Source organism: Brassica rapa, chromosome A10 (assembly GCF_000309985.2).
Source record: "Brassica rapa cultivar Chiifu-401-42 chromosome A10, CAAS_Brap_v3.01, whole genome shotgun sequence".
NCBI lineage: Eukaryota > Viridiplantae > Streptophyta > Magnoliopsida > Brassicales > Brassicaceae > Brassica > Brassica rapa.
In genome coordinates this window covers 6,889,217-6,909,941 of record NC_024804.2, presented here as the reverse complement: position 1 = coordinate 6,909,941, position 20,725 = coordinate 6,889,217, and the positions used below count along the sequence as shown (strand labels likewise).

The 20,725-nt window shown below is 39.3% G+C and overlaps 1 non-coding gene across 1 annotated transcript; it reads right to left on the bottom strand.

Moving 5' to 3' along the window:
* Positions 1-17,358: 17,358 nt before the first annotated feature.
* Positions 17,359-17,465, bottom strand: LOC117129429. The gene has a single exon (XR_004453078.1). It is a non-coding gene; the product is annotated as a small nucleolar RNA R71 (small nucleolar RNA).
* Positions 17,466-20,725: the final 3,260 nt, after the last annotated feature.

The following is a 20,725-nucleotide window of genomic DNA, read 5'->3' as shown; positions in this document are numbered from 1 at the left end:
CGTTTTATTAAAACCAGCCCTTTCCGGTCAGTTTTTGGAAGCTCCTCCACGATCGGTGATACCACTCAAATTACCCTAAAGAGTGAATTACTCTCTCAAATAAGAGGTTCAATTGTAGTACTTAGGGATCAAATCCACAAGGAGCTAGGGAACCTATTAAATCTAGTTAAATTATTAATTCTAAGTATTTGTTGTTTTATGGGTTTAAAAGTAAATAGCAATCCTAATTGAACAAGTCTATTGCTCGACTAACAAGATGATTGGAGGTGTAACTTATTGGAAAGGGTATTAGATGCAGAGTTTCTGTTCAGGTGTTGGAGATTATAATCCTATAGATGCCTAACAGTTGCATGCATGATATATTAGAGCTCAACTCCTTAATCACAGTGATCAGTGATGGCAATTTTTCACTGGTGAACTAACTAGATCTTCGATCTCAACGGTTAGTCTTTTAATCACAAGAAAGTGTCAATCGATGATCATATAGGGATATCGATCGATACACCTTTTGCAATGTCGATCGATTGTCAGAAGACAATATCGATCGATGCTTCTAGCTAAGCCCTAGGCGCAGGTTGATAATGGTCACTAGCTTTCTATATCAGCGGTTAGCCTTTTTCTAACAGTCCTAGTATGATAGACTAGATTCAAGACAGGATGGTCAAGGATGCTTAACTCATACAGATTCCTAGGTCCATGTCCTAGTTCGCAAGGCTGAAACAAGCAGTAAGAATAATCTATCAATGAATACCACAACTTAGCAAATCTATAGTTGGGGCTAATCGCTCTAACCTATTTGAACCCTAAATCTAACAAGTAAACTACTCAGACATAACTAAGCAATTCATAACACAAAATATAGATAAAAACTGCATAGAATAGAATAGATGAATCCATGGAGTTCCAATCACAAATCTCTCTATGAACTTCTCTCCTAAGAATATGGTGGCTGAAAAACTCTGTAAAAACTTTGTGTCTCTTGCCTCCTAACACTTAGGCAAGTATATAACTATTAGGTTAAAAACTCATCAGGGGTAATCTTGTAATTTGGTGAAGTCTTGGGTTTAAAGTCGGCTTGGAACCAAGTCGGGCGTTCCACGTCTCGACATCGATCGATGGTACAGGATGTACATCGATCGATTTCGTCTTCTTCGTATCGACCTCTTATGGCCAGCTCGGATGAAATCTCTTTTAAGCTCCTAAATGCTCCATAATCATCACTTTACTCCAAGATACTTCTGAACTTGAAAATATACCTAATAGGATAGAATATATAGTATATAGATAGTAAAATACTTATATACCATAGGTGAAAATGGATCAAATCCATGGTATATCAACTCCCCCAAACTTACCCTTTTGCGTGTCCTCAAGCAAAACAAATAGGCAGTCTCTCTGAAAGACGTTTGAAAACAGTAGGGACTTAATGATTTAAAACATAGAAATCATCACCTCTACAATTTCTCAAACCACATCTAAAAAGTCATAATCACAAAAGCACATTATGCAATATCCTAGCTTAGCAACCAAATTCAACTAGTCTACAACTTAGCAAATCCTGTCTGATATTCCCCTCTACTAACCTCATTTCTTAGCATAAATATAAATGTGTATGCTTTACCTTGGGAGTATCGATCACAGGATGCAAGGATTTCAGACAAGTATATGGAACTGCAGGTAAAATTTAGTTCCTAATTTCTCTATGTCCCGTTCGAATTCTTTTATTGGAATCTTTATGAAGCAAGCCTCAATGGTTTTAGCCACCAAGTCCTGTTCAGATTCTGCCTAACTAGATCCTAAGTCCTAATAAAGCAATAAATTTCGATATTTTTTTTTATAACTAACTAACTACTCTAGGGTCGAAATAGAGAGAGAAAATTGTGATAAATAAATCTACATAAGGCGTTACCTTCCAGACTTGTCTGAAGAATCTGATCCCATGTATATCAAGCCCCAAGACAAGCGATTATGTCAGGTTTAGTGTTGGAGGTCAGCTTTGGTTCCTTCAAACAATCAAGGCAAGTATGTATAGTTGACAGGTTGATTCACTTTAGCATCTTAGTACTATCTGCAATCAGTAAATCTAGAATGGTGCTAAAGAGTAGTTAGACATTCAAGTATAAATGAGGTCATGGTCCCTTTAACATAGCTAAGCATAATTTTATTAAAATCCTTTTTATAAGAATCAGAATAAATTATATCAGTAAACCACCCTCCATACTTAAATTACACTGTCCCAGTGTAACATAGTCGGAGTTACGGTGGAAATAAATCTTATTTACAAGTGTAACAGGTTAGGAAGATAAACCTGACCAGAGTGGGAATCGATCGATGTGCATCGGTATGCATCGATCGTCGTGTGGGAGTGTATGCTGATCGATGTCGATGTCTCGTCCACGGTCGATGTGTTGGTAATTATCCTACTTGGTTCTTGCAAGAAATATGAAAGAATGAAAACGAAAGTAAATACTAATAACTAAGAAAACCAATTAAAATTACCTAATAGTGGGTTGCCTCCCACTCAGCGCTTGGTTATAGTCATTTAGTTTGACTGTGGAGTTATGTGGCTAGTTGGTGGAAAGACAGCTACTTGTTGGGAAACAAGCATCCACCTCATCTCTGCAATTTCTGGACCTAGCTGCAATGAAACTTCTTGTAGCCTCATCGTTTCTGGTCCATCTCTCATCCATCTTTTGTATTGCATTTGAGATGTTGTGTAGCCTTTCTTGGATGTCCTCAATGCTGGACTGATGCCATCATATCTTGCTGTAGGCGTATGCTGATAGCTCGTTCAGTTCCTTATGCATTGACTCCATTTTGTTTTGTATCAGCTGCTCGTCGTCTGGTGTAGACGTGGTATCGTTCGATGCGACCAAGTGTCTATCGATCGTTGTTGGTGTAGTACTGTCGATTGATTTGGAGTTTGCTCTGTCGATCGATGCTGATATCTGGTGTTGAGATGCGAGTTGCCTCTGAATGGCTATGACTTCCTTGTGTAAACATTCTGCTTGGCTATCTAGTCCACTAAGTTTGACGTCGGATGGAAAGTATATGTCATCACATCGCTTCTCAAATCGTTCCTCCATGTTGTCTATTGCTGTGTAAAGCTTTGATGTGATCTGATCAACTGCTGCTGCTGTGTAGGGAAGATATTCAGTAGGTTTCTTGCCGTCGAGCGATGTCATGCGGAACCTATCGATCGATGTTGAACCTGCTTCCTGAAAATCATGTTGATCATTAAGCTTACCAATGTCCCTCTGGACATTCATCATCTGTGTAGTTAAGGTGTCCTAGTATCACATGATAGGTGAGGTGAAACGGTCGTGCATATCCTCATAAGATTCTAACCTATCTTCCGTGACTGCGAACCTTGTGTCGATCGATGTGATGTTGCAGATATCGATTGATGTGGTAGGTTGTAGATCTTTCATGCGAATGGTGTCCAGCACTTGCTGTAACAGATCAATTTTCGTGCTCAACCAGTCCACGTTGTTGTTGAGAGGGTTGTATACGTCGTTAATCCTCGTGTTGATGTATGCGATCTCCCATTCATCCTTCTTTTCTGCCAATCTTTCCGGTTTTGCAGGAATCTGGGATGTCTGTGGCTTGACGTCGATCGATGTTGCTTTGTTGGCGTCAATCGATGGTGATGTCGTAGCTTCCTTCTCAAGGTTGTGCTGCATACTCTCAAACTATGTTCTCATATCTGCCATACTTCTAAAAAGCTAATTGTAAGCTCTGTCAAAAGGTTGATAGGTGTCATCTACCAATGTCTTGAGTTCATCTCCTAGCTTTTCCTGAGCTCCACAAATACCAGTCACCATCTCATTGATCTCATCTTTGGTATAGATCTCTGGTGCCAGTCTTGTATGTGTGAAGGAAGTGGCGTGTTCTAGAATATATGTGACTCTCTTTAAATAGGGATGCTCTCTCCATAATTTTTTTGATCTTGTCCTTGGTAACATGGATCATCTCACCAGCTACGCTTCTCGCATATCTAGACTCATCTATGTAGATTCCATATTTGTCCTTCTGTTCCCATTTGAACTTTCTGGCTCCATATGTGTCGTAAGCGCGATCCAAACTCGTAACGTTTGTCAATCAATGGTGAAGGTGCCGTATCGATCGACGTTGGTGCTACCCTGTCGAGCGATATAGGAGCAACCATATCGATCGATGCTTGGCCAATTGGTCTGCACGATTGGTGTGAACCAATTTCTGTTGTGTTGGCCCTTGGATTTTCGTCTGGAACAGCTGATCTGGTGTCTGGAGTGCTGCGTTGCTGCACAAACAGGTTGTCTGGAGTGCTGCGTTGCTGCATAGACTAGATTCAGGACAGGATGGTCAAGGATGCTTGACTCATGCAGATTCCTAGGTTCATGTCCTAGTTAGCAAGGCTAAAAAAAGCAGTAAGAATAATCTATCAATGAATACCACAACTTAGTAAATCTATAGTTGGGGCTAATCGCTCTAACCTATTTTAACCCTGAATCTAACAAGTAAACTACTCAGACATAGCTAAGCAATTCATAACATAAAATATAGATAAAAACTGCATAGAATAGAATAGATGAATCAATGGAGTTCCAATCACAAATCTCTCTATGATCTTCTCTCCTAAGAATACAATGCTAGCTGAAAAACTATGTAAAAACTATGTGTCTCTTGCCTCCTAACGCTTAGGCAAGTATATAACTATTAGGTTAAAAACTCGTAATCTTGTAATTTGGTGAAGTCTTGGGTTTAAAGTCGGCTGGAACCAAGTCGCGCGCTCCGCGTCTCGACATCGATCGATGGTACATGATGTACATCGATCGATTTCGTCTTCTTCGTATCGACCTCTTATGGTCAGCTCGGATGAAATATATTTTAAGCTCGTAAATGCTCCATAATCATCACTTTACTCTAAGATACTTCTGAACTTGAAAACATACCTAATAGGATAGAATATATAGTATATAGATAGTAAAATACTTATATACCATGGGTGAAAATGGATCAAATCCATGGTATATAAATCGGCAAGCTGCTGCAAGGACGAAGATGAAATCGCCCCCCCCCCCCCCCCCCCCCCCTCCGTTAAGGGGAGCCAGATGATACGCGAACAGGATCTCATTGACACCAAGAGATAAGTACTCCAAATCTCCCAAGTTTTGGATAGCTACGAGGATTCTCCAAGCTTGAGGGTTCAGCTGTGAAGGCGAGATCTCGAAAAGGTTGCATAAACCAACAATCAGAGCAGGAATCGTCCCCCTGAGACCGGAGTCAAAGAAAGCTTCGTAGACGGCGATCTCTTCTGGGATGTAGCTGGAAGCACGTTCTTCTGGAGTGGAGAATCGGAGGATTACGGAAGAAGGGAGCGAATATCTATTCCGTCATTCCGCCAGCTCATCCTCACCGACCGATGAGATAGGACCCACCAATGGAGGAGCCGCATAAACACAAGATAGAGGTAGGGGAGCCATCAGATCGCAGTCAGATCCTTCACCCGGCTCCGAGGAGATGTCCGATCGGGAAACCGGAGAATCCATCCTTCTATTCAACCTGGCCCTCTCAGCCGCCGTAGGAACAGAAGAGGCGGATCGCTTAGAAATGATTATGATAGTTCCTATCCAATAGATCGTGGCAATAAGAAAGCTAACACGCGAAAACCTAACAAGCCAAGAGGTTCGACCTATCTAATAGGAATCCGAAGAACTAGAAGAGAGGCGAAAGAAAATGTTACCTGAATTCGGGATGCCGAATTTCGAGGGAGATTTGAAATTCAAAATATTTTCCTTATCGAGAAAGTTGCGATCTCAGCGGATCTCCTTCATTTAAGGGAATAAAATCTCCAAAGTCAGGCGAGAATCGACATGAGTCATCTCGAACGCCAGAAATGGAAACCTCAAGAGATCCAGAACACCATCCGAATCCTGTCAACAAAATTCACCCTAGCATCAGGCCTGCTTCTACGCATCAATGCATAAGCTCCTATTCAGGAAACATTAGAGCCCCAGGCTCCACCGTTTCTAAGACGCCATCAGAAGCCCAGAGCTTCTCCATCTTCGACAAGAAATCAGCGGTTCATTAGCACTAGACCGGTCTAGAAAAAGGGAACCGGTCTTCCCCCGGGTTCAGAGTATGGTTCCGGCCTGAGTGGAACCCGGGATCGCAGGTTTACTGGAGCGATGTCCTGCCTAAGGGACGCCTGCTGAGAATGAGCAACTCCGGCTGACTTGAGTGCACATGTTATCCCCCGAGTTTGATGACGAAATCGAGCAATAAGGGGCAAACTGTTGGGGAAAAAAATACTCATGTATTGAATTTCTCCAGACCCCATGAAGGACACCGGCCTCTGGGTCCCTGCTGGGAGGCACCCCAGTTCCCTGCTATGAAGTATTCCGGGTCCAGTTCCAGGGACCGCCCCCTTCCCTCTGGAAAATGAAAACTTCTTATAAGGAGAACCTTCCATATTTCCGAATATGGAAGAGTTTAACCTACTCCAACCGACCAAGGCCCGCCTTGAGAAGACTATATAAAGGGAACCTAAACCCTAAAGCAAGGGATCGACACTTCGAGACTTAGAGATTAGAGCTAGGAGGCTAGAACTAGGGTTCTTACTCAAAACTGCTGTAGTTCCAGCTCTTTGATCTAATAAAACGTCTCTTTCTACTCTCTTACTTGCAAGTCAATACAAATACTAGCCTTGTCCATCGTTATGTGGTACTCACAGAGATCCTACACAAAAATTCCCTAACACCAAGTATCATCGACCGAACGAGCACCCGCCTCCTGATCTATTCCCAGGCATCAGGCCTTTAGGCCTCCTCTTTAGGAAACAACAGAGCTGCAGGCTCCACCATCTCCAAGACGCCATCTGAAGCCCAGAGCTACTCCATCTTTGACAAGAAATCAGCGGTTCAAAAATAGCACCAGACCCCGGTCTGGTATAAGGGTACCAGTCCTCCGCCGGGTTCAGAGTTTGGTTCCGACCTGAGTGGAACCCGGGATCGCAGGATTACTGGAGCGATGTCCTGCCTAAGGAAAGCCTGCTGAGAATGAGCAACTCCGGTTGACTTGAGTGCACAAGTTATTCCCCGAGTTCGATCACGAAATCGAGCAATAAGGGGCAAACTGTTGGGGAAAAATACCCAGGTATTGAATTTCTCCAAACCCCAGGCAGGACAACGGCCTCCTGGTCCCCGCAAGGAGGCACACCGGGTCCCCGCTATGAAGTACTCCGGGTCCGGCCCCAGTGACCGTCCCTTCCCCCGGGAAAAGGAAAACTACCGATAAGGAGAACCTTCTACATTATCGAATATGGAAGAGTTTAACCTACTCCAACCGACTAAGGCCCACCTTAAGAAGACTATATAAAGGGAACCTAAACCCTAAAGCAAGGGATCGACACTTCGAGACTTAGAGTTTAGAGCTAGGCGGCTAGAACTAGGGTTCTTACTCAAAATTGTTGTAGTTCCAGCTCTTTGATCTAATAAAACTTCTCTTTCTACTTCCTTACTTAAAAATCAATACAAATACTAGCCTTGTACATCATTCCGTAGTACTCACAATGATCCTACACAAAAATCCCCTAACAGACCCCATCCTGCTCTAGAATCTATCATTTCTAAAACTAACAGGATCAGGGGAAAAATTATCGAATGGAGAAAAGACAAAAATGCAAAGAGCAATGAAGTTATTAAATGGGCCCATGAGCAGCTTGAAGAAGCTCTTTCTTCTGCGATGCCGGATCTGGAAAGTATCTTCTCCGTCACCCGTCTTCTCGAAAAAGCCTATGTCGAGGAAGAAGAGTATTGGAAGCAGCGGAGTTGTATCCAATGGCTCTAATCTGGATATTTTCATGCAGTCACAAGCAGACGACGACAAGTTAACATGTTATCTATTATGTAGGTTGATAAGGTCACTTACTATCTGTGACATTGAAGATGGAATCGTGAAGATCATATCCGCGTACTTCAAGTCCATCTTTACTTCCTCTGGCTCTGACTGTATTGAAACAGTCACGAGGCCCTAACTCCGTGTATTTCTGATGAAGATAATAGTCATCTCACGACCATACCAGACAGAGAGGAAGTGCGTAGAGAAGTATTTTCTCTTCACGCTGATAAAGTTCCGGGACCGGACGATTTCTCGGCAGGGTTTTACCACTCTTATTGGGACATCATTGGTGGGGACATTTACCGGGATATCCGGGAGTTTTTTGAGACTGGACACTTCTATCGCAGACAGAATGAGACCCACATCCGTCTCATTCTGAAGGTCTCCTGCCCCAGGAAGGTGTCTGATTTCCGCTCTATTACTCTGTGCACTACGAACTATAAAATCATCGCCAAGATTCTCACGAGCCGACTGCAGCCACTTTTGCTGCAGATTATCCCCCCGCACCAGTCGGCTTTTGTGCCCAAGCGAGCTATTGGCGATAACGTTCTTGTCACTCATGAGATTCTTCATTATCTCCGCACTTCAAAAGCCAAGGTAAGATGCTCTATGGCTGTTAAGACGGACATGAGCAAGGCATATTGAGTGGACCTTCTTGGAGGCTGTCCTTCGGAGAATGGGCTTGAATGAAAAGTGGATCTCTTGGACCGTGAACTTTGTAACCTCGGTGTCATACTCATTCCTCATCAATGATTGCCCGCAAGGAAGAGTGATACCTTCAAGAGGACTCCGCCAAGGGGATCCTCTCTCACAATATCTTTTCATCCTATGTATTGAAGTATTGTCGGGAATGTGTATTAAAGCTCAGGAGGCGGGGCTTATTCCAGGTGTAAAAGTGGCACAACATGTTTTTCACAAGATCGGACCATGCAAGCTACTCCAACCTCCTAGCCTTACTTGCCCGTTACGAGAAGGCGTCAGGGCAGTGCATCAGCCCAAACAAGTCGGCCATTATCTTCTCCTCCAAAACGCCCCTGCTTGCAAAAGACCGAGTTAAGCTCTCACTCAGTATCGAGAAGGAAGGAGGCATTGGCAAATATTTGGGTCTCCCGGAGCCATTTGGACGTAAAAAGCGGATATTTTCATCAGCATTATTGACCGTATCCGCCAACGAGCTATCAGCTAGGCTTCCCGATACCTTTCCGGAGCAAGGAAACAAGTATTACTGAAATTTGTTTTGACTGCCATCCCGTCCTATGTTATGTCGTGTTTTAGGCTCCCGGCGTCGCTTTGCAAACAGATTCAGTCTGTGCTTACTCGGTTCTGGTGGGACGCGAAACCAAGTGTAAGGAAAAGGTGTTTGGTTTCTTGGTCAAAACTTACACTGCCTAAGAACATTGGCAGACTTGGATTTCGAGACATTGAGTGTTTCAATCAATACTTGTTGGCAAAAATTGCTTGGCGCCTCATACAAGACCCAACGTGTCTATTTGCTCAGACCTTAAGGGGAAATTACTACTCATCCTCCTCCATCCTTGACTGCCAAAGCCCAAACTCAGCCTCCCATGGTTGGAGAGGTATCTTATGGGGAAGAGATTTACTCATCAAAAGTGTAGGATGGAGTGTCGGTAATGGCAATGCAATAAAAGTCTTGACTGATCCATGGCTTTCCCCGGTGTCGCCGTTGTGCCCTATGGGACGTCCAACCTGTGCTAGCCAAGACCTTCATGTCTCAGATCTTATTCTGCCTCAGACAAACAGTTGGAAACTGCAGGCTATCCAGCTGCACCTGCCTCAATATGAGGAGCTTATTTTACAAATCATTCCGAGCTCCCTAAACAAGAAATATGAACTGGTATGGCTTCCGGAAAATTTAGGAATGTATACGGCAAAATCCGGATATGCTACCGCACGTCTAGAGACGCAGCCTGCAACTCCTGATGATTTTTCTTGGAAAAAATGTATATGGAACATCAATTCCAAAGTTACAGAACTTCCTCTTGTGTGTTAAGAGTTGTGCTCTCCCGGTGGGATCAATGCTTCAAATCAGAGGAATGCAAGTGGATCCTCACTGCAAATGGTGGGGCCTACTTGAAACCGCTCTCCATCTGCTCCTTGCCTGTCCTTTTGCAGCTCAGGTTTGGCAGGAAATCCCGGCCCTCTTCAAGCCCTCTGTTGATTCGATTAGTTCTCTGAGCGAACTCCTAACCAGTAATACAAAGATGATCAATTTCCCGCCTACTGGTCTCGCAACTACTCCGTTATAGCCTTGGCTTTATTGGATTTATGGAAGAACAGAAATATGCTTATTTTCGAAGATAAGGCTTGGATGGCCCCTGAAGTGGCACGAAACGTACTTCTTGATGCTCATGCTTGGGAGGAAGCCACGAGGTCACGCCGCAGCTAAGGCACACAGCAGATTAGTCCTTCCCTCACCCTGCATAGTATGTCCCGCTCATTGAAGGCTACTGTTGCTACACTGATGGTGCATGGGATCCTGTCTCGAGAATTAGTGGACAGGGCTGGGTTGTTTATGACCCTCTTGGTGTCTCCGTAAGACACTTCTCTTCTAACCGCTCCAGTGTTTTGTATCCTCTGGTGGCAGAGGCACTTGCGGTAAAGGCTGCTCTATTAATGATTTCTCTCAGATGAACGCGTTCTCTGGATCGGAATCTCTCATTAATCTTCTCAACTCTTCGTCAACCACTTTGGAGCTCCAGAGTATCTTGTTTGACATTAGAGTTCTGTGTCGTCGTTTTGAGTTCACCTCGTTTTATTTTATCCCCCGTGCGGGAAATATTTTCGCTGATTCCTTGGCTAAATAAGCTCTTCGTATGCTTGTAATGCCTCCCCTGAGGGAGTGACTCTTTTAATTATCAAATGCAATTGTTCGTTAAAAAAAAAAATCAAATTGGTAGGGAAAATCAGAAATCAGAAAATGTTAAAACAAATTCACAAAATCGATGAAAAACAGAATTCAGGTGTCATGTGAAGATGTCACATTATTTTCTATGCAACCTTAACCCCATTGTATCGTGTTTTTATTATATTTACGAAGAATATTTTATAAGAAAGTACACTTTGTTGATTATAGACTACATCAACATGGCCAAAAACTTTTACAGGATGCACAACCTTTTTTATTAGTATTCTTAAAGCATGGTTCAATAATTATGAATGTAAAATAAACCCAAAATATTTTTTTAAAATTTATTTAGTTTTGATTTATATTAGTAGAAGAAACTAAGTTTGGGTAAATATTTGGATTCGATGAACCGAACCGAACATGATTTAAAAGTAATACTAAACAAAAACTAAAATTGATTAAGTACTCAGATGGATCTAAAATTTTAATATCCGGATAACTAGACCCGAATATGATCCAAAATGAAATATTTTGGATACCAAAAATATCTAAATCATAGTTACATACTTAAATATATTAATTATTTTTAATTTTATGTCTATTAGTATTCAAAAGTATAAAAATATCTAAAAGTTATATAAAATATATAAAATGACAAAATATTCAAAGTACTGAAAATATCTACTTTTTCTCTATCCAAATATTTATACTGAACTAATTTTATGTAAATTTAAGTATTTAGTCTTACATTACTCAAATTTTTATATTTTTATATTATTTTTATTTTCAAATTTTGAGGACTTAAGTATATTTGTATTTGTGTTAAAGATTACATAATTAAAGTATGTACCAGAATTCGAATCCGAACCAAACTGGCAATGATACAGACCAAATTCAAACCAACTTCAAACCAAAATTTCTAAATATCTCAATCAGATTTAAACTCTTTTTTTGTCAGAAAATTTCTAACTCTAAAATTCTAAAATCCGAATAGATCAACTGAATCCAAGCAGATATTTGAATGTTCATTCATATAAAAAACTATACAAAAATCATTTAGTACAACATAAAATAAATAAAATCATCAACTATTCTACTATACGCACGGCACGGATCACTATCTAGTTACATAATAACTTAGAGGTGTAAGTAGAAGATCCCTATTATTAGTGAAATAAGACCTTGGCAATTACAAGAAAAGAAGTAGGTCATGTATGTGACAAGTTTTTAAATACAAATAATGGAATTTATAACATTTCAAAATATTAATTGTTGCAGATCTCTCAGTATTTTGGATGGTTGAATGGATGTTCCTCTACTTATATATTACCCTCTCTTATTTACAGTAATTCATATCCAGTGGCGGCTTAGATAGGGGGCAATGAGTGCAACCTCTCGGGTCTATGATATTTAATGTACTGGAAGACATTCCATAATTCAATAATAATTTTAAATAATCAAAACCAAATAATTGTTTTAATTAATATTAAAGTATTTTTTATCGTGTAAATCTTTGTCCTATTCTTAATATATGTATATAAATTATTGTAATACAGAATTATAATTCACTTTTTATGTATCTGCATAAAATCAAAATTTTATTTAGTAGTATAAAAAAGACAAATCGTTTTTTACAGTAACTTAGTAATATTAGTTAATTTTTTTTGTCATCAACATTACAGACTCATATTAGTTAAAAACTTCTAATTTTTTGGTTTGAATATATATTTATTTTCAAAAGTTTATGAAGGATTATACTGACCTAGTTTTTTTTGTTTTTTTCTGTAAAAATGTATATTTTAGACTAAATATTGTTTTGTTGTTGGAAAAAAACTTATTTTTATTTTATATATTTTTGTAACTGTAATCATTATTAAAATTTTCATATAACTTTTTAGTTATATAGTTATATGTTTTAAAAAAATACTTAATGAAATTATATAAAAATCCAAAAAACAATTTTTGCCTAGGGGCCTGAAAATGTTTTGAGCCGGCCCTGCTCATAGCCGAGACTAACGGAACAACAGTTTTCCATATTCTGGTTGTAGCTCAGAAGTACAGTATTATAGTAATGTGTTTTCATATAGATCGTGGTCGAAGTTGATGTGTCGCTTTTCAGAGGTCGAAGATCATACGATCAATTTGTAATGTACCTTGTGTTGAATGAACCAAACATATTTCTTTTTAACTTAAATGAATTGTTCTAAATATAAGCAGGATTAATTTAGGAATGCGTAGTCCACCTCTGAAATTTACTATAATGATTGTGCATACGCAAATACTTTTCACAACCTTTTCTAGTAAAAATGGAGCTAAACTTACAATGATTTATTCTTCTTCTTTCTTTTTCTTCCTGAAAATTGATATATTGTTGTGTAAATAAGAAAGCTTTGAATTAGTAAATTCTCAACAAAAAGTTATGAATTAGTATGTTAAGAAGGAAATGACATATTTTAAGTCCTTAAATTGAGAAAGGACACGTAAGTGATATCGTATGTGGAGGCTCCAAAAACCAGGCTCAGTCACATGGGAATACCATTGGGGAAGAACAAATGGTCTACAACACATAAAAGTGATTTGTACACATTTCTACTTTTTCAACGGTCTTCTTGTCGAGATTCCACGTCCATTGTTTTTTTTCTTTTTGCCGACTTATACACATTATTCTACACGTAGTGAATCTACATAATTCTTTGTGCACGATGGACTTTGTTAACTCTCAACTCTAAATTATTTTACTGGAATATGAATTTCACCATCAGTTAATTATTTATGCTTAGTTCAACAGACTTATATAAAACTGCTTTGGTCATACCAATTGCTACGATTCTGTAACTGGGGATGTTTTATGCAATCTGAAGTTAGTATACGTATTATTGTGGCTAATCTCGACTATGAATAAAAACTGTAAACCAGCAGTCGATACTTCCGGAAAATATTATTAAAACAATCATATATAAGTCATATCTTGTAGCTTTCACTTAAAATAATGTTACGTCGGTATGTATAATACATTTAAATTCATTGCAGGAAATTGGTTTCACATATGAGTTTTTGTTTCTAGCTAGTTGTAGCTTTATATTGAAATCATAATATACTATTTTTTCAGAACATGTTTACGATTAAGTGAAAAACTCATAATTTTATTGGCTGTTTAGTTTGTTATTGTGACTCAGCTAAATTTTCTTAAGATGTCCAGTCATATGTAACTCATTGTTAAGCCTCTTTAAACTTGCTAACATGTCCAATGCGGGATTAACTTCTCTAAACTTTTTTTAATTATTGCTTTCTCAATCTCGATTTGTCTTTATCTATCTTATCGTTATCCTAATCAAAACTCGTTGGGTTGTTATCCTTTCATTTCGGTTTGGTTCTCAACTCTTTTGTTAGACCATATGGTATGTTCTCGAATCATATTATTTTAAGGTTTATTCTATATAAAAAAGTTACATGTTCTAGGTTGAAGTAATATATGTTGTTTGTTACATAAAATCTGACAATATGTGATTCCAATGTATAAGTTACATGTTCTATGATTTATGGATTAGGGGTTATGTTTGTTGATGTTTATATTTATATACATACAACATTATAAGGTTTATGCTGTTAGGGCTTAAAGTATAGGGATTCGTATTCCATATAGCTAGGGTGTAATATCCTCCATACTGGTACATAAACGTAAATATCTTCTAAACGAAGGTGAAGATTTATCAATAAACACATTCATTCTAAAGGAATACGGTGGCAAGTTCAGCACCAGTTCATTTCCTTACAAGCTGGGTATCCTAAAGAGAACTAGGATCAAAGGGTTGACTTGTTTTCCTGATGATGTACTGGAAAAGTATTTCAATGATTGGTGAGGTGTTGGATAGAAAATATGAAATGAATACACTTATATATTCAGTAGCACAAAATCAGCATGCATTTTCTATTATCTACATGTTGCCTAATCATTTATTTTTTTATGTTCTATTTGTTTTAATTGATAGCTGTCACTCGACAAATCAGTCAAGTTGGTAACGTTAAAGAAGTGAAGACTAAAGGAAAGTCAAACCATTCTTCCAAACTCCAAATGATTTTCCGCAATACAAAGTAAATGATGTTTATATTTATATCATATAATGAACAATATAATATCTTACATAGAATAAATAGTAGTAAAATTATATTAAATGTATTTTATGGGTAGATCATACATAACGAACTTTTGCTTATACCGCCAAGCAGATAGATGCAGTTGTGGTATGATGCATTTATGTTTGTTAAATCCCACAAAATTATTATTATTGGGTATGCAAAACTTGTAATCTTCAAGTTGAGGAATATGGTCAATTTTCTAACGATGATGGAACTCAACCGAAGTACAACTATAAGATCTTTGGCGATGTTAATCTGTTTTTCCCAAGGTATATTTGATATACCTTGGATTTGATCCGTTTTCATCCATGGTATATAAGTGTTTTACTATATATATATCTATGTTTTCTACTCTTTTAGGTATGTTTTCAGGTTCAGGTGCATTTCGGAGTAAAGCTATGACTTTGGAGCATTTTAGAGCATAAATGATATTTCACCCGAGCTGACCATGTAGAGGTCGACGAGAGAGAGAACAATCGATCGATGCGCATCCAGTACTGTCGATCGACACCAGGAGATGCCTCGACAGATGAAGATTACTATCGATCGATGTACACAAGTACCATCGATCGATGTCGAGACATTGGACACGCGACATTTTGGATCCAGCGGACTTAAAACCCAAGGCCAAGCCAAATTACGAAAATGCGCTGACGAGTTTTTAACCTAGTAGATTATATACTGCCTAAGTGTTTTTGACGGCAGGAGAGCTTTTTGTTACAGTTTTACTTTGAGAGAGAAGAAAGAGTTTGGGAGAGAAGATCACTTGTGATTGGAACTCCTCGTTTCCATTTCTTTTCATTTATACTATGAATTTCTATTTCTTCATTGTTATGAATTACTTTGCTATGTCTGAGTAGTTCAATTATTAGATCCAGGGTTCAGATAGGTTTGTGGGATTAGCACCAAACTATAGATCTGCCTTATTGTGATATTCATGATAGATTTGTATTCATTGCTTGTTTTAGCCTTGCTAACTAGAACTTGATCATAGGATTGCATACTCAAGCACCCTTGTTATCCCATCCTGACATCTATCTGTCATATTAGGACTGCTAGAGAGGGCTAACCGCCAATTTAGTATCTTAATAGGGCATATCATTCTCGCGCATAAGCCTGGCTAGAACCCGTCGATCGATGTCCTCAACTGACTATCGGTCGACGTAGGCAAAGGTGTATCGGTCGACGTCCCAATAGGACCATCGATCGACACTCTTTCATTGTCAACATACTAACCATTGAGACACGAGATCTAGCTTGTTAACCAGTGAAACATGCGACAGCTGATCACTGAGTTAAGCGATTGAGCTCTAACATATGATGCATGCAACAAATAGGCATCTATATGTATTATAATCTTCAACACCTGAATAGTGGCCCTGCATCTAATATCATTTCCAACCAAGTTACATTTACTATTTACTTCGCTTGTTACTATTGTTATTTCATTTAAACATTTACAACTCTTAGAATTAATAAACACTAGATTTAATTGTTCTCTAGCTCCTTGTGGATTCGATCCCTAAGTACTACATCTAAACCTCTTTTGATGAGAGTAACAATCCTTAGGGTAATTTGAGTGGTATCAACTTTGGCGCCGTTGCCGGGAAGCTTTGATCGCCATTAGATTTAGTTTTATTGATTCTTATTCTTTTCTCTACCCCCTTGCTAACATAATCTTTTTCTTGTCTTTTCAGGTGCATGCCTAGCGGTACCAGAAGCAACAAGGAGAAATACTTACTGTTCTCAGACGATCCTGCTCACTTGGAACGCACCATCCGTAGAGGTCAACGTTCCACATCGCTCGACGCAACAACTTTGTCGTCGATCGACGCTCACAACCAACCGTCGACCGACAGCAGACCATCATCGACGATTGATCCCAATCGTTCGACAACGATCGATACTACATCGCGTACGTCGATCAATACCGTATCGTCAAAAATGGTAAACATTATTATTCTAACACAGGACGAGAACGGAAACCTATATGACCAGAACGGTCATCTGCATAATGTAACAGGTCAGAAAATAGACGCTCAGGGGACTGTAATCCCTGATGCTGATGCTACAGGAGCTGCTCAACCTGTAGATGAGGACGCTCGATCGAAACAACTGGCCGACTACAATCGCCCAGAGAGTACTATTCCAACAGATCAGCTATTCGACTTCCGGAGATCCAGAAGCAGAATTTCAAGCTGAAGCCTCAATACTACACTCTCGTGTTGCAGATACCCTACTCTGGGTTACCGCACGAGCATCCTATGAACCATCTAGAACGGTTTGAGGATCTAATCGCTGCTATTCGGATGGAAGGAGTCCCCGAAGATTACCTGCTGTGCAAACTCTTCAGATACACGCTGAATGGAGAAGTGATGCACTGGCTTAAGCAGCAACCCACATGATCCTTAACATCCTGGGCTGACATCAAGAATGCTTTCCTACGAAACTTCTTCGATGAGGCGCACGCTGAAGAACTTCAGAACAAAATTTCCAGATTCTCGCATGAGGCTGGAGAGTCCTTCAAAGATGCGTGGATTAGATTTAGGTTCTTCCAGCGAGACTGTCCACACCACAGATTTACCGAAGTGCAGCTGCTAAGCACTTTCTTCCGAGGTCTCGCCTTACAGTATGAAATGGCTCTTGATACGCCGAGTGAAGGAAACTTCACTACTCGAAACCCGTTGGAAGCTGTGAGACTTATTGAAAACCTTGCTAACAGCAGCAGCACCAAAAACACTGACTCTGAACGGAAGAAGTCTGTAGCCTCTATCGGGAAGGAACAAATGGACGAAGTAAGAGATAAGTTAGATGTGGTGCACGAGCTTCTTAGGAAGCAAGTCTGTTCAGCTGAAGGAGAAGTAGCAGATACGGAAGGAGAAGAAAATGTGAACTACATCGGAGGTACCGGATTCCAGAAATTTGGAAACCAGGGCGGAAACAGAAACTTCTTTGGAAATGGTCAAAGAAGTAACTAGAGTTCACAATTTCAAAAACCCTTCAACAACAGCAAAAGCTACTCGAACTCCTACTACCAGAATCCACCACCACAGACTCAGGAAAGCAAGATCGAAGAGATGCTTGATCGAGTACTGTTGGGACAACAACAAATCACCGTGGATTTCAACGGTAAAATAGACTCCGCCTACAACAATCTGAACACCAAAATCGAGACCTTAGGGACTCAGGTGAGAAAACTTGAAACGCAAGTAATTCAGACTGGCGAGACTATAAAGAGGCAAGAAGCTTTCGCTAGAGAGGCAGAAGCCGACAAAGGAAAACACCACGTAAATGCCATCATAGATGATGATTTCTGGCAAGTGGTAGAAATGAAAAGTTTGAGGAAGGGGACTTCAAAATCGAAAGCTCCATGAGTCTCGGCGGATCCCAATGGTGTCGACCGATGTCGATGAACTCACATCAATCGACAGACCATGACGAAGATCGATGTACGGATTACTCCAGTCATCGATCGATGTCGTCCGCTAAACCGACTGAATGCAATGCAGTTCGAATTCTAACTCATGAGGAATTCTGATACCACTCAAATTACCCTAAGGAGTATTACTCTCATCAAAAGAGGTTCAGATGTAGTATTTAGGGATCGAATCCACAAGGAGTTAGGGAACAATTAAATCTAGTGTTTATTAATTCTAAAGGTTGTAATGTTTTAATGAAATAGCAATAGTAACAAGCGAGTAAATGATAAATGTAACTTAGGTTGGAAATGATATTAGATGCAGGGCCACTATTCAGGTGTTGGAGATTATAATTCCTATAGATGCCTAACTGTTGCATGCATGATATATTAGAACTCATTCTCTTAACTCAGTGATCAGCTGTCGCATGTACCACTGGTTAACCTAGATCTTGTGTCTCACCGGTTAGATGCAGACACAAGAGAGTGTCGATCGATAGTCTATTAAGACGTCAACCGATACACCTTTGCCAACATCGATCGATTGTCAGTTGTGGACATCGATCGACGGGTTCTAGCCAGGCCTATGCGCGAGTATGAAATGCCCTACTAAAATTCTAAATTGGCGGTTAGCCCTCTCTAGCAATCCTAATATGATAGATATATTTCAAGATGGGATAACAAGGATGCTTGAATATGCATTCCTATGATCAAGTTCTAGGTAGCAAAGCTAAAAGAAGCAATGAATACAAATCTATCATGAATATCACAACAAGGCAGATCTATAGTTTGGGGCTAATCCCACAAACCTATCTGAACCCTGGATCTAATAAATGAACTACTCAGACATAGCAAAGCAATTCATGACAATGAAGAAATGGAAATTCATAGTATAGATGAAAAGAAATGAAAACAAGGAGTTCCAATCACAAGTGATCTTCTCTCCAAATGAAACTTGTAACAAAACTAGGTCTAGAAAGAAAAAGCTCTTTCTGCCGTCAAAACACTTGCACTATATATATTCTACTAGGTTAAAAACTCGTCAAGGCATTTTGGTTTTTAAGTCTGCTGAATCCAAAATGTCGCGTCTGGTGTCTCGACATCGATCGATGGTACTTGTGTACATCGATCGATATTAATCTTCATCTGTCGAGGCATTTCCTGATATCGATCGTCAGCACTGATGCGCATCGATCGATTATTCCTCCTCTCGTCAACCTCTAAGTGGTCAGCTCGGGTGAAATTTCCTTTAAGCTCCAAAATGCTCCAAAGTCATAGCTTTACTCCGAAATGCACCTGAACCTGAAAACATACCTAGAAGAGTAGAAAACATAGATATATATATATATATATATATATATAAAATACTAATATACCATGGATAAAAATGGGTCAAATCCAAGGTATATCAACTCCCCCAGACTTACCCTTTTGCTTGTCCTCAAGCAAAACATACAGGCAGTCTCTCTGAAAGAGGTTTGAAAATATTTGGGATTTAAGATTTTAAAACATAGAAATCTTTCCTCAACAATTTTGCAACCACATTTAAAAGTCCTAATCAAAAAGCACACTATGCAATATCCTAGCTTAGCAACCATTTCTAACATAATACAACTTATCAATTCACGTCTGACATCCCCTTTACTGTTTTCATTTCTTAGCATAAATATAAAGTGAATGCTTTACCTTGGGAGTATCGATCACAAGATGCAAGGATTTCAGACAGGTATCTGGAGCTACAGGTAAAAGTTAGTTCCTAGTTTCTCTCTCTCCAAATTTCTCTCTTGAGTCAAAGTCTGCTTCCATTGCAGGATCAGTGACCAAGATTGGACAGGCTTCCATGAATCAAAACTTAATGGTGGTTGCCACCAAGTTCTGTTCACTTTTTTTTGACCTATATCCAAGAGTTCTTTGCGAAAGCGAGCCTTGAAGATTGCCGACTCAAAGTCCCGTTTCGAACTCTTTTATTTGAGTCTTTATGAATCAAGCCTTAATGGTTTTAGTCACCAAATCCTGTTCAGAGTCATCCTAATTAAACAATATATCTTATTTATTATTTTTTATTATTATTATTTTTTTTATATTTTTTTTATTTTTATTTTTTTTTATTTTTACTAACTAATCTAGGGTCGAAATCTAGAGAGAGAAAATGTGATAAATAATCTAAACCAGACGTTACTTTCCAGACATGTCTAAAGAATCCGAGCCCATGTATACCAAGCCCCAAAACAAGCGGTTATGTCAGGTTTAGTGTTGAAAATCAGCTTTGGTTTCTTCATACGGTTCAAGGCAAGTGTGTAGTTGATAGGTTGATCCGCTTTAGCATCTTTAGTGCTATCTGCAATCAGTAAATTTAAAATGGTGCTAAAGATTGGTTAGATATTCATGTTTAAATCAACATAAGATTATAGCCCCTATTTTCA